Source organism: Chrysochloris asiatica, unplaced genomic scaffold (genome assembly GCF_000296735.1).
Source record: "Chrysochloris asiatica unplaced genomic scaffold, ChrAsi1.0 scaffold00110, whole genome shotgun sequence".
In the NCBI taxonomy this organism is placed as follows: domain Eukaryota; kingdom Metazoa; phylum Chordata; class Mammalia; order Afrosoricida; family Chrysochloridae; genus Chrysochloris; species Chrysochloris asiatica.
Genome location: NW_006408628.1, coordinates 7,551,959 through 7,565,727, shown reverse-complemented (window position 1 = coordinate 7,565,727; position 13,769 = coordinate 7,551,959).

Sequence of the window (13,769 nt, the reverse complement as noted above, 5' to 3'; positions counted from 1 at the left end):
CATTGTGAACTTCAGCACAACCTCTGTAGTTGTTGAGTGCTACTGTGTCAGTTCCAATTCATAGCAATTTTGTATAGGGTTACTGAGGAGTGGTTGGTGGGTGTGAAGTGCTGACCTTGTGATTAGAAGTCCAGTGCTGATCACCACCAGGACCCCAAACTCTGCTCTGGTGGTGGTAGTGGTTGCGTGCCATTGAGTTGGTTCTGACTTGTAGTGACTCTGTATAGAGTTTCTGACGTTATAGATCTTTACAGGAGTTGAAAGTCTCATCTTTCTCGGTTGTAGCACAGCTTCTAGGGAGGAGAAAAATCTTCATGACAGGCAGTAGAGGCTAACCATAATGATGAGACAAAACAAAGGAAAGCAGGTTACTGGAGAAGGGATGAACAAATGATCTTCTGGGATAAAAGTGCTTATGAATCTGAACCTGGTGGAGCGCTGTGGGTTAATGTGCCAGACTGCAAAACCATTTGAACAGCAAGGTTGGTGGTTCAAGCTCACCAGCTGCTCCTCAGAAACCCTATACAGGGTCCCTATGGGTCAGAACCAACTCAATGGCACTTAACAACAACACCAATCTGAACCAGAAAGGGAGGAGGAAGCAGGAAGGGAAAGAAAAAACAAAGGAGATGTTGGAGGACCCTGAGGGACACAGTTGTCCCTCCCTTAAAAGGATAACCTTGGAGAGCAACAGCTGGAAAAGGAGTCAAGTTCAAATGAAACAATATTGTGCTTGAAGCTTTGAGATTCAAGATGGTGGCACCAGAAAGATTGTTTCCACTTGGTAAGTGGAGAGACCTCAGAAACAGGCAGAGATAATTCTTTTCTTGGACTGTGATTCTAAATTTTCACTGGAATGTAAACCCATGAGAGCAGGGGTTCCCATCCATATTGTACATTGCTTCAGCCCTTGTATATAAAAGAGAGACAAGCATGGACTAGGTTTTAAATGCTTTTAGGTTGTTATTGAGTTAATAAATAATTTGGGCACAGGTATAAAGGAAAGGGAACATTATTTCTTAGGACAAAAATCCCATCCAAATCAACTTTGGTGTCTTAGAAATGCTTGAGGAGGGATCTTTTGGATCAACACCCCTGGAGGGGACAAGCTGAGGGAGCCCTAGAGCTGGGGGAGAAGACAGAGAGAACACTGCTAGAAGGTGATCCCAGCTGAAAAAGACAGGTGATAGAGACTCATGGTCCAGATGAGTGGATAGAGGCACCAAGGGAAGGAGTCAGGTATCATACTAGGTGAGTCTAGTGTGGACCTTCAGAAATTCAGGTGGGTCAGGGGTATGTGTCTGCTGAGAGGACAGTCTCTGAGGAAAAGCAGACACAGGTTACCAAGACAGGGATTCAAGATTGGCCCAAGGCAAGATGGAGGCTATCAGCCAGACCTGGGCAGCGAACTTAGGGCTGAATGGGCCGCAAGGATGCAGACAGCTGGGTCTCATGGTGAGAAACTCAAACTCTTTCCTCTCTTTGGCCTCCTGGACAGGATGAGCTGCACATGGGGATCATGTGACTCTAGTGGTGGGGATATAAGAGTCTCAGACAGGAGGAGACAGATGGAATCTTAACATTGGGTGTGCAAGTAGCAGGCATGGAATGGAGAGATCTTAAAATAAAGAAGTTAGCTATGTAGGCGAACGAGTTCAGTGGCAATTGTGGAGATCATAACTGAAACGGAAGGACTTTGTCTGATGTCAGAAGCAGAGTCTCTTGTCTCTGTGGGGCAAACTCAACTCAAAGCTGTCTGGCACAGTCTTGCTTGGGAGGAGCAGTCCTTTCTGTGTTTCTGTGCCACCAGCAACAGAAAATGACTGGAGAAAGTTACTGTATATAAGCAGAGAAAGGTCATAAGCAAGGAGACAGCACAGCTGGTCAGAACCATGTCATGCTCTTTCTGCCACCCGGCACTCTCCCAAGTGCTTGGGCAGAGGAACTGGGAGGATGAAGAATCTGAGCGTTGGAACTGAAGTTGGGCAAAAAAACAAAACTAGATGGAGAGTGAATGTATTTACTGATCCTGATTTCAGGGAGGCAGTGGAGAGGAAGGCCAGAGGTCTTGCTGTTGTTGTTAAGTGCCATTGAGTCATTTCTGACTCATAACAACTCTATGTACAGCAGAACGAAACACTGCCCAGTCCTGCGCCATCCTCACAAATGCTGTTACGTTTAAGTCCATTGTTGCTGCCACTGTGCCAATTCATTTCATTGAGGGTCTCCCTCTTTATTGCAAACTCGCCACTTTACCAAGCATGATGTCCTTATCCAGGGACTGGTCTCTCCTGATATTATGTCTGAAGTATGAGTGACAAAGTCTGGCCATCTTGGCTTCTAAGAAACATTCTGGTTGTACTTCTTCCAACACAGATTTGTTTGCTCTTATGGCAGTCTGCGGTACCTTTAATATTCTTCTCCAGCCCCATAACTCAAATGTATCAATTCTTCTGAGATCTTCCTTATTCATTGTCCAACTTTCACACATATAAGAGGTTATTGAAAATACCATGGCTTGAGTCAGGCACACTTCAGTCCTCAAACTCACATCTTTGCTCTTTAACATTTTAAAGGCTGTGGGAATTGATGAAATACAAATTGAAATCTTTCAAAAAACTGAGGCAGCACTGGAGGCACTCACTCATCTATTCCAGGAACTCTAGCAGAGTGGAAACCAGGCAAGCATGAGCATTTCCTAGGTAATTGAGGAAGCCATGGACACAGTCCACCCATCACTTTCCGAGAGCCATGGGGAACTCTGGCCAGCCATGAAGGGTGGTATGGAGTCCCTCCTTAGCTCTTCCCAGAAAGGGTCCTGATTATGCTTATGCAGGCTGAGGGGACTGAGGGGGTCCAGCTCAGGGGTCAACATGATGAATCAGCACTCCAAAGCAGTGAGAAAGGGTGCGACATGCTGGAGGGTAGATCCTTCTCTATTGGTGTCCCTGGAGTCTTGAAACCCTACTTCCAGTACCTGAAAGACAGTTTCAGTTATTTGTTCTACAAACATTTATTGAAAACCAATCCTTTGCCCAGCATTGGGTTAGGAGCTGCATAACTATGGTGAGTAAAGACAGATGCGGTCTCCGTTGGCATGGAATTTAATGGGAACTCAGTGGGAGAGAAGAGGATTAATCAGGTAATCACAGACTAGGCTGTGTGTTCTAAGGAAATCAGTAGATCAGAGAGGGTTTTCATGGAAACATAAAATGAGTTGAGATTGGAAGGCTGATTAGATTTTGTTTAGGGGAGGGGAGATGGTGTGAGGGAACATGTGTTTTCCTGCTGGGGAACAGTCTGGGCAAAGGTCCTGTGGTGGACTGGAGCATAGCGTATTCAAGGAATACCTGAAGAGCAGAGAGAGGGGTATCTTGCCTGAGAGAAAGCTGGACACACATATGAGGGACCAGATGGAGCAGGGCCCTGCAGACAAAAACAAGGTTTTTTCCTTTAAAGCAGTGGGAAACGGTTGAAGATTTTTAAACAGAGTGGCTGTTTAAAATGTCCAGATATGTACCTTGTAAAGTCCCTTTTAGGATGATCTGTGGTGATTAGATTTGAAAAGAACAGAGTAGATTTAATGAGATCAATTAGGACACAATAGAAATCATCGAGGTGAGAATTGACAATAGGATAGATTATGACAATGGCAGTGTAGATGGAGAGATGAATTTAAGAAATATAACTGCAAACATTCATTTAGAATTTCCTATGTGCTAGTGTGGCACTGTAGGATAAGCATTGGACCACTAAACTATATGGTTGGCAGTTTAAACCTATCATCCTCTCCTTGGAAAACCTATACAAAGTCACTAAGAGTTAGAACAGACTCAATGACACTTAACAACAACAACATGTGCTAGGCATTATTCTGGGGGCTATGCATATAATATAATGTTAATAATTTTAAATGGGCAATAGGTACAGAGAGAATTAGTAACTTCCCTAGTTAGTAATTGATGGAGCTAGGGTCTAGACCAGGAACCCACTCTTAGTCATCATGCTCTGCTACCTAGTGGGTAAGATACTAGGAGATGAGAATGAGAGCACTTGGTGTTGGGTTAATTGTGAGGGGTGTCAGTGTAGGTGAAGGAAGTGCCCCAGGCTGCTGGTGTACTTACAGGGCACTGTTTTTTCTGATGGACACCTGATGAAGATGACTGGGTTTTGGGGAGGAGTTCACAAGTCTGGTTTTATACAGTGTTGTGGTTTTAAAATAGGTCCACAAATTCTTTGTTACTCTCTCATTTAAGAGGTGTAGTTCAGTTTTTGTTTCCATTAGGTGCTGTTGAGTAGGTTCTGACTCATAGTGACCCTATGCACAACAGCCCAAAACACTGCTATGGTCCTAGGCCAGCCTCACATTGCATCAATCCATCTGGTTGGATGTCTTCCTCTTTATGCCTACCTTCCATTTTACCAAGCATGATGGACTAATCATTCCTCCTGATAATATGTGTGAAGTATGAGAGATGAAGTCTTGTCATCCTGACTTCTAAGGAGCATTTTGGCTATACTTCTTCCAACACGGATTTGTTCTTCTGGCAGTTCATGGTACTTTTAATACTCTTCTCTAAAACCACAACTCAAATACATCAATACTTCTAAGGCCTTCCTTATCATTGTCAAACTTTCACATGCATATGAGGCTATTTAAAATACCATGGCATGGGTCAGTCACACCTAGGTCCTCAAACTGATACCTTTGCTCTTCAACACTTAACAGAGGTCTGGCGCAGCAGAGATTTGCCTAATGCAATATATCATTTGATTTCTTGACTGCTTCTTCTATGAGTGTTGATGGTTGATCAAAGCAAAATGAAATCTTTGACAACTTCAATCTTTTCTCCATTTATATGGATATTATTTATTGGTTCATTGGTGAGGATTTGAAGGCTGTGGTCTTTGATCTTCATCAGGAAAATTTATAAGTCCATTTCACTTTCAGCAACCAAGGTTGTATCGTCCACATATTGCAGGTTGTTAATGAATCTTCTTCCAATCCTGATGCCATGTTTTTCTTCATATAATCCATCTTCTCAGATTATTTGTTCATCAATAGATTGAGTAAAGATGGTGAAAGAATATAACCCTGGCACACACCTTACCTGATTTTAAACCTTCAGTTTCCCCTTGCTCTGTTTGAGCAATTGCCTCTTGGTCTATGTACAGGTTCATCATGAGCACAATGACGTATTCTGGAATACCCATTCTTTGCAATCGCTTGTCATGATCCATACAATTGAAAGGCTTTGCACAGTCAATAAAGTACAGGCAAATGTTTTTCTGGTATTCTCTGCTTTCAACCCAGATTCGTCTGACATCAGCAGTATTCCCTTGTTCCACATCCTCATCTAAAACTGGCTTGAACCTTAGGCAGTTCCCTGTCAATGTACTCTTACAATAATTTTTAAATTATCTTTAGCAAAATTTTACTTGTGTGTTATATTAATGACATTGTCCGGTGATCTCCACATTCTGTTGGGTCCCCTGTCTTTGGAATAAGCACAAATATGATCTCTTCCAATCAATTAGCCAGGTAGCTTTCTTTCAAATTTCTTGGCATAGATGAGTGAATGCCTCCAATGCTGCATCAATTTGTTGAAAGATTTCAATTTGTACTCCATCAACTACAGGTGCCTTATTCTTTGCCAATGCCTTCAGTGCACCTTGGACTTCTTGTTTTAGTCCTGTTGGCTCTTGATCATATTCTACCTCTTGAAATGGTTGAACATCAATCATTTCTTTTTGTTACAGTAACTCTGTATTCCTTCCATCTTCGTTTGATGTTTTCTGCATCATTCAATATTTTGCCCATAGAACCCTTAAATATTGCAATTGTGGCTCAATTTTTCTTCCCTTATTCTGAACTGGATTTACTAATTTGATATTCATTAGAAAGTGATAATGTAGGACTTCCAAGAGTAGCTCATAAAAAGTGGTCAGTAACCTTAGCATCTCTTACTCAAGCGTAACTTGGCCTCTCTGTCCTGAGGAGGGATTTATATGGCAAGGAAATGAGGTCTGGAACCACATGAGGAAATGATACTGGAAGCAGACCTTCCCACCCCAGTCAAGCCTTTAGATGACTGCACTTCCAGCTGACATGCTGACTGCCATCCAATCAGAGTCCTTGAGCTACAACTACCCAGCTAAGCTGTTACTGGGTTCCTGGCCCCAGAAACGGAGTGAATGTTTATTGTTTTCAAGCAGTTAAGTTTTGAGGAAACATCCTTCCTCACCAGGTTGTGAGGGTGAAATGAATTGGGAGAAACCAGAAGGCTTGTCACCAATGAAGTACTGTATTGATGGAGAAGGTGGGTCTCTTGGCTGGGGACATTGGAACTCTTTAGGCTTCCCTGAGGTAGAATCAGGGTCTTCAGGTCCCTGAACTTGCGGAAACCCCTTATGATATGAATCTTCTGTTAGACAAAATCCAGGCCAGCTGCTGTGAGTAGTGGAACTGCCAAACATTCAACAACCTGGGACCCTGGCCATTCAGAATGTTCCCTCTGGGTTGGCAAATTGGCTCTTAGCTGTTCCAACTTCTCTTGGATATCAACACCTATCCTGTAGGCTCCAGCCCCATCCCCTGCTCTGTAAACCTTATCCCTCCCCTTCATCTCCCTGTCTAATTTGGAATTTTAAGCAAGGGATGTTAGAAATAAAACAGTGTCCCCACCATTTTACAGAGGATATTGAGGAGGCCCAGGAAAATGATTTGTCCACAAATACACAATTCTTTCCCCACCTGCTTTCTCTTTCATGGTTTCTCTGGAATGAAACGTTCCATCTGCAGCCCCCTCTCTCGCCCATTTAACTGTTCTTTCTAATGCCCCTAAGGAGCTCTGATAGCGTAGTGGTTACGAATCGGGCTGTGAACCGCAAGGTCAGCAGTTTGAAACTACCAGCGGTTCCGCTGGAGAAAGATGAGGCGTTCTGCTCCCATCAAGATTTACAACCTTGGAAACCCTGTGCAGGGTCGCTATGAGTCAGAACCGACTCCACGGCACTTAACAACAACATCTAATGTCCCTAGATCCTCCTAGCTGAACTTCTTGACCATTCAGTCTATGGCATCGTAACCAGTGCTTTCATCTTGATCCTGCCCATGTCACCACTGGTTGGCTAACTTGCCAATGCACTTGGCTGTTGAACTCAGTTTGAAACTTCTGGTGTGTGATTCCATACTAGTCCACTAACTCTCAGAATCTTTGGTTAAGTCCTAAACATAAGTTCCTTCTGATGTGGTATGTATCCCTTCAGTCTTCTGAGGGTGATGGGTACAGAGACCTTAAAGATGAGGTACTGGGGAGACCTGGGTCTGGCCACTTCACTTCTGCCTCCTGACTCTCTATCCTTCCCAACGGCCTTGAGTTTCCAAGCTGTTTCTGAGGTTTGGAAGCAGCAGCAAGTTTTCCCTTGACCCTATATTTTCTTCTCCCACTTCTCTCAGCTTGAACCTAATTGTAAGCAAAAAACCATTTCGGGTGTTGTGTTTATTTTTTCCTTATTCCATGGGAAATTACTCAGAATGTATAAGTATGTGTTGTCCTTAGAAAACAGATTCCTTTACATTTTGGGTTTGTGGTTCCCCGTGAGAGTAGGGCCTACAGATGACTAGGCTGCCAAAAGGACTCCCCATCCAGTAGTCCTTGGCCTCAGAATTACACCCTATCTCCTGTGGGGACCAACCAGTCCTCCTGCTCCCTTTTGGGTCTCTCAGCTTCTCAAGTCCCACAAGACTTCAGACATCCCTTTGCCAGATTCTCCCTGATTCCTCTTTCTGCCTGTTTTGGGAAGATGTGGAGGCAAATCAGGCCATGAGAACGCTTTCCTCAACTCCACCTGTGGTAGGTGGTCTCTATAGTTGCTTCAGGCACCAACATGAAAGCCTGATTTTCTGAGTTCTAATGCAGGCTCTGCCTCATGCTAGTTGGTGATGTGAGCAAGTTAATTCACTTCTCTGTGCCTTGGTTTCCTTGCCTGTGAAATGGGGATGTTAATAGTATTTGCTGTGTTTTGTTGACTTGCATAGGCATTTGACTGTAGATCTTAACAAATTATGGACAACATTGTGAGAAATAGTATTTTATACTGGGTTCTCTGGAGGAACAAAGCCAGGGAAGTGTATAGATAAATCTATATGGTAGTTGTCTGTTCCTACTTATAGTGACCCTATATAGGACTTCTGAAGCTGTAAATCTTTACAGGAGCATAAAGCCTCATCCTCCCACAGAGTAGCTGGTAGATTCGAATTGCTAACCTTTCAGTTACAAGTTCAGCTCATAATCCACTATGCTACCAGGGATAGGTGAATGTCAATAGAAGCCCACAGATAATGGAAAGAGACCAGGATCTTCCCTCAGAACTGGTGCCCTGAATTCAGACTTCTACCCTCCTAACCTGTAAAATTATAAATGTCTGTTTTTTAAATCAGTCAATTTGTGGTATTCTGTTATAGCAGCACCAGAGAGCTAAGACACCATTCTAATAATTTACACATAGTGTTGTTATTGTCTTGTGCCATCGAGCTGATTCTGACTCATGGTAACTCCATGTATTGCAGAGTAGAACTACACTGTAGGGTTATTTTATTTTGCTAAACAGCAGATCTCTAGGCCTTTCTACCTCACTGTAATTGGGTGGATTCACACCATCAATCTTTTGTCAACAAGTCATTTCCTGTGTGTGTGGGGGCTTGAAGGCGAGAGATAGAATCATAAACAATAATCATAATGCAGTACATTAAACTCATTCTAGCCTTAGGGGAGCCCAGGTGAAGCTGTAAAGTCTGTCTGGAGTAGGATGACATTTGTACTGGGTTTTGAAGGATGAATAAGAGTTTCCCCAGCAGTGTAGGCAGCTTAGGCTGATGGTACAGAGTGATGAAAGGGTTGGAGTGTGTTGTTTAATGGTGTTGGGGGACATTAGCTCATTCAATATGACTGGACTGCGGAAGCTGGGGGAGGCAGAGGAAATGAGACTGGAAAAGGAGACTGGGGTCAGCTTGTGAGGCCGTGGTAGTTAACGCCTCTGAAGGTCTGCGGACCAGACTCATGGCTGAAGTGCAAATCTCCTCCTCTCCTCAGATTTGAGGGCACAGCTGTCCAGAGTTTAAGGGAATGCATTTTTTTTTTAAATGGGGAAATTTCAGGCCTAGGACGAGTTTGTGAAGTGATTTTGTGGAACAGCCAAGTCGGAACCCTGAATGACCATTGTCCCAGAGGGACACTGTGTGCCGGTAGAGTGTCAGGCTCTCTCCTGGGTCCCTTCCTTTCTTCTACTTCTGCTTTTTCAGACTTCACCAGATTAGAATGTTCCAGATTATCATTGTATTTGCAAATCATACGGATGCAAAAATCCCTGCCAACAGTATTGTGTTTTATGTTACAGTGCCCTTTCCTGAACATCAAAGGGCTTATGTATGGAATTGTGTTGTTAAGTGGTGTTGAGTTGGTTCCAACTCATATCCTGGATGGGGTTTCCAAGGAGTGACTGGTGGGCTTGAACCACTGACCATGTGGCTAGCAGTCCAGTGTTTATCCTACAGTGTCTCACCAGGACTCCTGAGTATAGAATGACCCTACGTTAAGGAGGGCATGCCCTATTGGGTATGTCTGAGCTTCCTGATGTGGAGGCTGGGTCGCCTGAGCATCTGATTTGAGCTGAGCTTCTGGGACTGAGCTTGGCAGTGAGCCCCCAACAGGCCACCTCACTCCTTTTCACCCTGGAGGGAAGCTCTATCTCTTAGCCTCCAAGTTCCACAGAGACCTGGCTGCTGGAGATGTGTATAGTCTTCCCAGTGCACCCAACATTTCTCAGTATGTGGTGGTATGTCTGCCTAGTATTCATCTGGCATCACTGTGTGTCTGGTAGAGTGTCAGGCACTGAGGATGCAGAGCCTGATGGTGCCCTGCCTTTGGGGAGCTTTTGTTTTAGTGGTCTGTTTGGTGTGCCAGTCCTGGACTTACATGAGTTATTTCATTGAATTCTGACCACAATCCCAGTAGGTAGCAACAGGCTCTCACCTTTCTGTAAAGACGCATTCTTGTTCTCTTTGGAGCAATGGGATGCTTGGAGGGCATGGGAATGAGAGGTTCCCCCAGTCAACATCTTTCCTACATAGAGCTTCTTGCCTGAAGACTTTGGGTCAATTGAGCTCTTCCCTGAGCCCAGTGAAAGACCCTGTAGACTTCTTGGCACCCCTCCTGTATCCTCCAATGCCCTCCCCGATAGGCAACCATGGTTACCCCCCAGAAGCAGCAAGCACAGAGCTATCCATGATACCAAGAATGTGTTGTTGGTAACTCCCATCAAGTTGGCCCCCAACACATGGCCACCTATACATGGCTCAGACCCTGTGATCCATAAAGGTTGAATTATGGAAATAAATCTTCAGGCCTTTATTTCTACCCATCTTAGTCTGGGAACTCCAGTAAAATCTGTTCAGTATCATAGCAACACACCTTCTTCCACTAACAGATGGGTGATAGTTGGGCATGAGGGGCACTGGTTAAGAATTGAACCCAGGTGTTCCACCCACATGGAAGGTGAGGAATACACACTGATCTGGAAAGCGAGGCCACAGCACCCCTCTCCTCACCCAGGCCCTAGGGCTAGGAAGTCAGTGCCATCCTGCCAGGGAGCCATCCCAGTGCCAGGCAGCTCTGCATTTGGGGACCCCATTAAGGGAAATTGCAGGTTGGACCAGACATGGTTCTCAGCACACAGGCCGGGTGTGCGGAAGCCACGATGCCCCCTCATTACCTACTAATTCCACCCTTCTGTTTTCACTTGCTATGCTTCCTGCTAAATTCCCTTCCCAGGCTAAAAGTTTCCATCTCCGGGCTTGGCCCCAAAGTGAAATTCTTTGGAAACTTTCAGCTGAGTTCATTTAGCCATTGTTGATTAGGATACGATGGATGGGGGAGGAGGCAATCTAGGTTCTGCTCATTTTTTATTAAGAAAATGAAAAAAAAATTTTTTTTGAAAATATACATGGCCAAATATGTACTCATTCAATAAATTTTGCATGTGCAGTGCAGTGACATGGGTTACATTCTTCCTGTATGTCATTATCTTCACTATCCTTTCCCAAATTAGCTTAAACTCGGGACCCTGAAGTGGTGCTGAAGAATCACTGAACTGCTAACTGCAAGGTCAACTGTTCAAACCCATTCTTTGCATCTTGGGAATACTACACAGGGTCATTATTAGTTGGAACCGACTCAATGGCAATTAACAACAATAACAACTTAAATTCACTACCTCCAAACATCCACCCATTCAATAATTTTCACGTGTACAATTCCGTGACATTGGTTCTGCTTAGTTCTGATGCTTCCAATGCAAGCATGATGGAATACAGAACTTTCCTTGGCTGCTCAGTCTCACTGGGGCGAGGGAGGTAAGGGGTGTCATGGAAGCAGGCCAGGGCAGGATTGGGGCACTAGTCTTGGCCACTGTGAGTTCTGCCCTGAGACGTTGCGATTCAAGATGCTTTTTCTCTTCCAGCCTACTTTTGAATAAAGCATTTCTAAAATCCTTTGCTTAGGAGGACTTTTTCTATGATGGCTGTCTGAATGTCATGATACAAATATTGTGTGAAACACGTGCTGTTTCCCTTCACATGTGGGCAGCCATTGGAAGGGTCTAGTTTCTGCAGTTTCATGCACATCTCTGTCAGCCACCAAATCATAATCAAGACACGTGGCTGGACCACAGCAGTCTCGGGCTTGGCCTGATGGAAATTAGGCAGCTGGCCTGGAAGAAATGAACCTTTGCCCATCCTTCCTCTTCTGTTTGTTTGGTTTTACTAGCAGTCTGTGTCAAGGATGAACTGGTTGGGAGAAGGATATGAAAGTTGGAGCCTAGATCTGCACATGTTGTTTGGTTTGAGAAAGTCACAAAACCTTTGGTTGCTTTCAGTCCAATAAAATAATTTTTGAGAAAGACAGGTGTTGGGTTAGATTTAGATGATTTTTGTTCATTCTGACATAATTCTTTGTTTTTTGAATTCAGCCATTAATTTTTGTTTTGTGAATTTCTGGGGAGATGGTCTTCTGCAGGTGGGAGCTTTGAGGTCTAGGTCAGATGAGTAATGAGGAATAACAGAGGGAGTTCTGGTGTGGTGCCATAGGATAAGCATTCCACCTCAAGGTCTGTTTGAACTGAAAGGTTGGCAGTTCAAACTTGCTAGCCACTCCTTGGAAACCCTATGCAGGGTCTCTATGAGTCAGAAGTAATGGGCAGATCAGGGAGAAACACCATTTTTGAAACATGGTTGTAAACTGACTAAGATGTGGCATTCCCCTTCCCTATCAGTTCTAGTTGCTGTTGTGTTGACTCCAACTCATGTGTGTCAGAGCTCCATAGGGTTTTGAATAGTTAATTGTTTTGGAATTAGATGTCTAGGACATTTGTCTCAAATGACTCTCGGTGGACTTGAAACTCCAACCTTTCGGTGAGCAGCCGAATGTGTTAAGTTCGCACTCCCTTCCCTTCTTGGTGCTGTTGTCAGTTGCCATTGAGACAATGCCAACTCAAGGTCATCTAATGTATGTAGAGTAGAACTGCTTCATGGAGTTTTGAGGCTGTCTCCTAAGTCTGTCTCCTAAGTCTGTTCAAATTGCAAAGTTTTTGGCCAATAGTTGAACACTTAACCATTTGTGCCACCCAGGCAAGAAGGTCCCCTGGTGTCCTTGGAGTTTCTTAGTAATAGTCTTCTTTGGAGACATAGAGATGGACAAAATGACCTTTGGAAGGTGTAGTGATGCAGTTGGTCAGATGGCTGAATCGGTCAGGTTGAGCATCCAAAATTACAAGCCCTACTTAGTGGGAGGGGAGGCCAGTGCAAGTTGTTTCTCCTTTGGTGGTGCCTCAGCTCTTTTCTTCTCTTCTCTTTTTTCTCCAATCCCAGATTAGGAATTTGCTGTCCAGATTATTTGAGAAATCCTTACTCAGTGCTCCTCATGCCTTTTGGATGCTGCAGACACTGTGAGGCTCTATCCAACTGCTGTTGTTACATAATTTCTCCCTAAGCCCATGAGGTTCTTGTCTCCATTTTAATAAACAGGAGTCTGAGGGGCAGATTGGAAGAGAGGAGAGACAGGCCAGAGAGGGGAGACTTTTTGGGATGGAAGTGGCCTCTTGTTTACTCTGTGGGCATTTACTTCTTGTCTGTTATGGTTAATGTTGTGTTGTTGTTGTTAAGTGCCGTCGAGTCGGTTCCGACCCATAGCGACCCTGTACAGGGTTTCCAAGGATGTTAATCCTTACGGGAGTAGAAGGCCTCATCTTTCTCCCGCGGAGCGGCTGGTAGTTTCGAACCGCTGACCTTAAGGTTCGCAGCCCGATTCGTAACCACTACGCTAATAGTTAGCATTAATTGGACAGTGTCTTCATTTCCTAGGGCTGGCAGTAACAAAATACTACAGGTAGGGTTTTTTAAAAAATAGAAGTGTATTTTCTCAGAGTTCAGAGGCTAGAGGTCCAAATTGAGGGCTTCAGCTCTAGGGGAGGTTCTTTGTTCCTGGGCTAGCATGCGGTCCCATTGTCACATAACATTTTCATCCTCTGTATCTGTATTCCTCTTTGTAGGACACCACTCTGATGGGATGAGGTTTAGGACCCATCCTATTCTGGCATGGATATACAGACTCACTGTACCAAAAGGAAATGGTTAATGTTCAGCTGTTTCAAGAGGTAGCATATGATCAAGAGCCAATGATACTGAAGGAGGAAGTCCAAGGTGCACTGAAGGA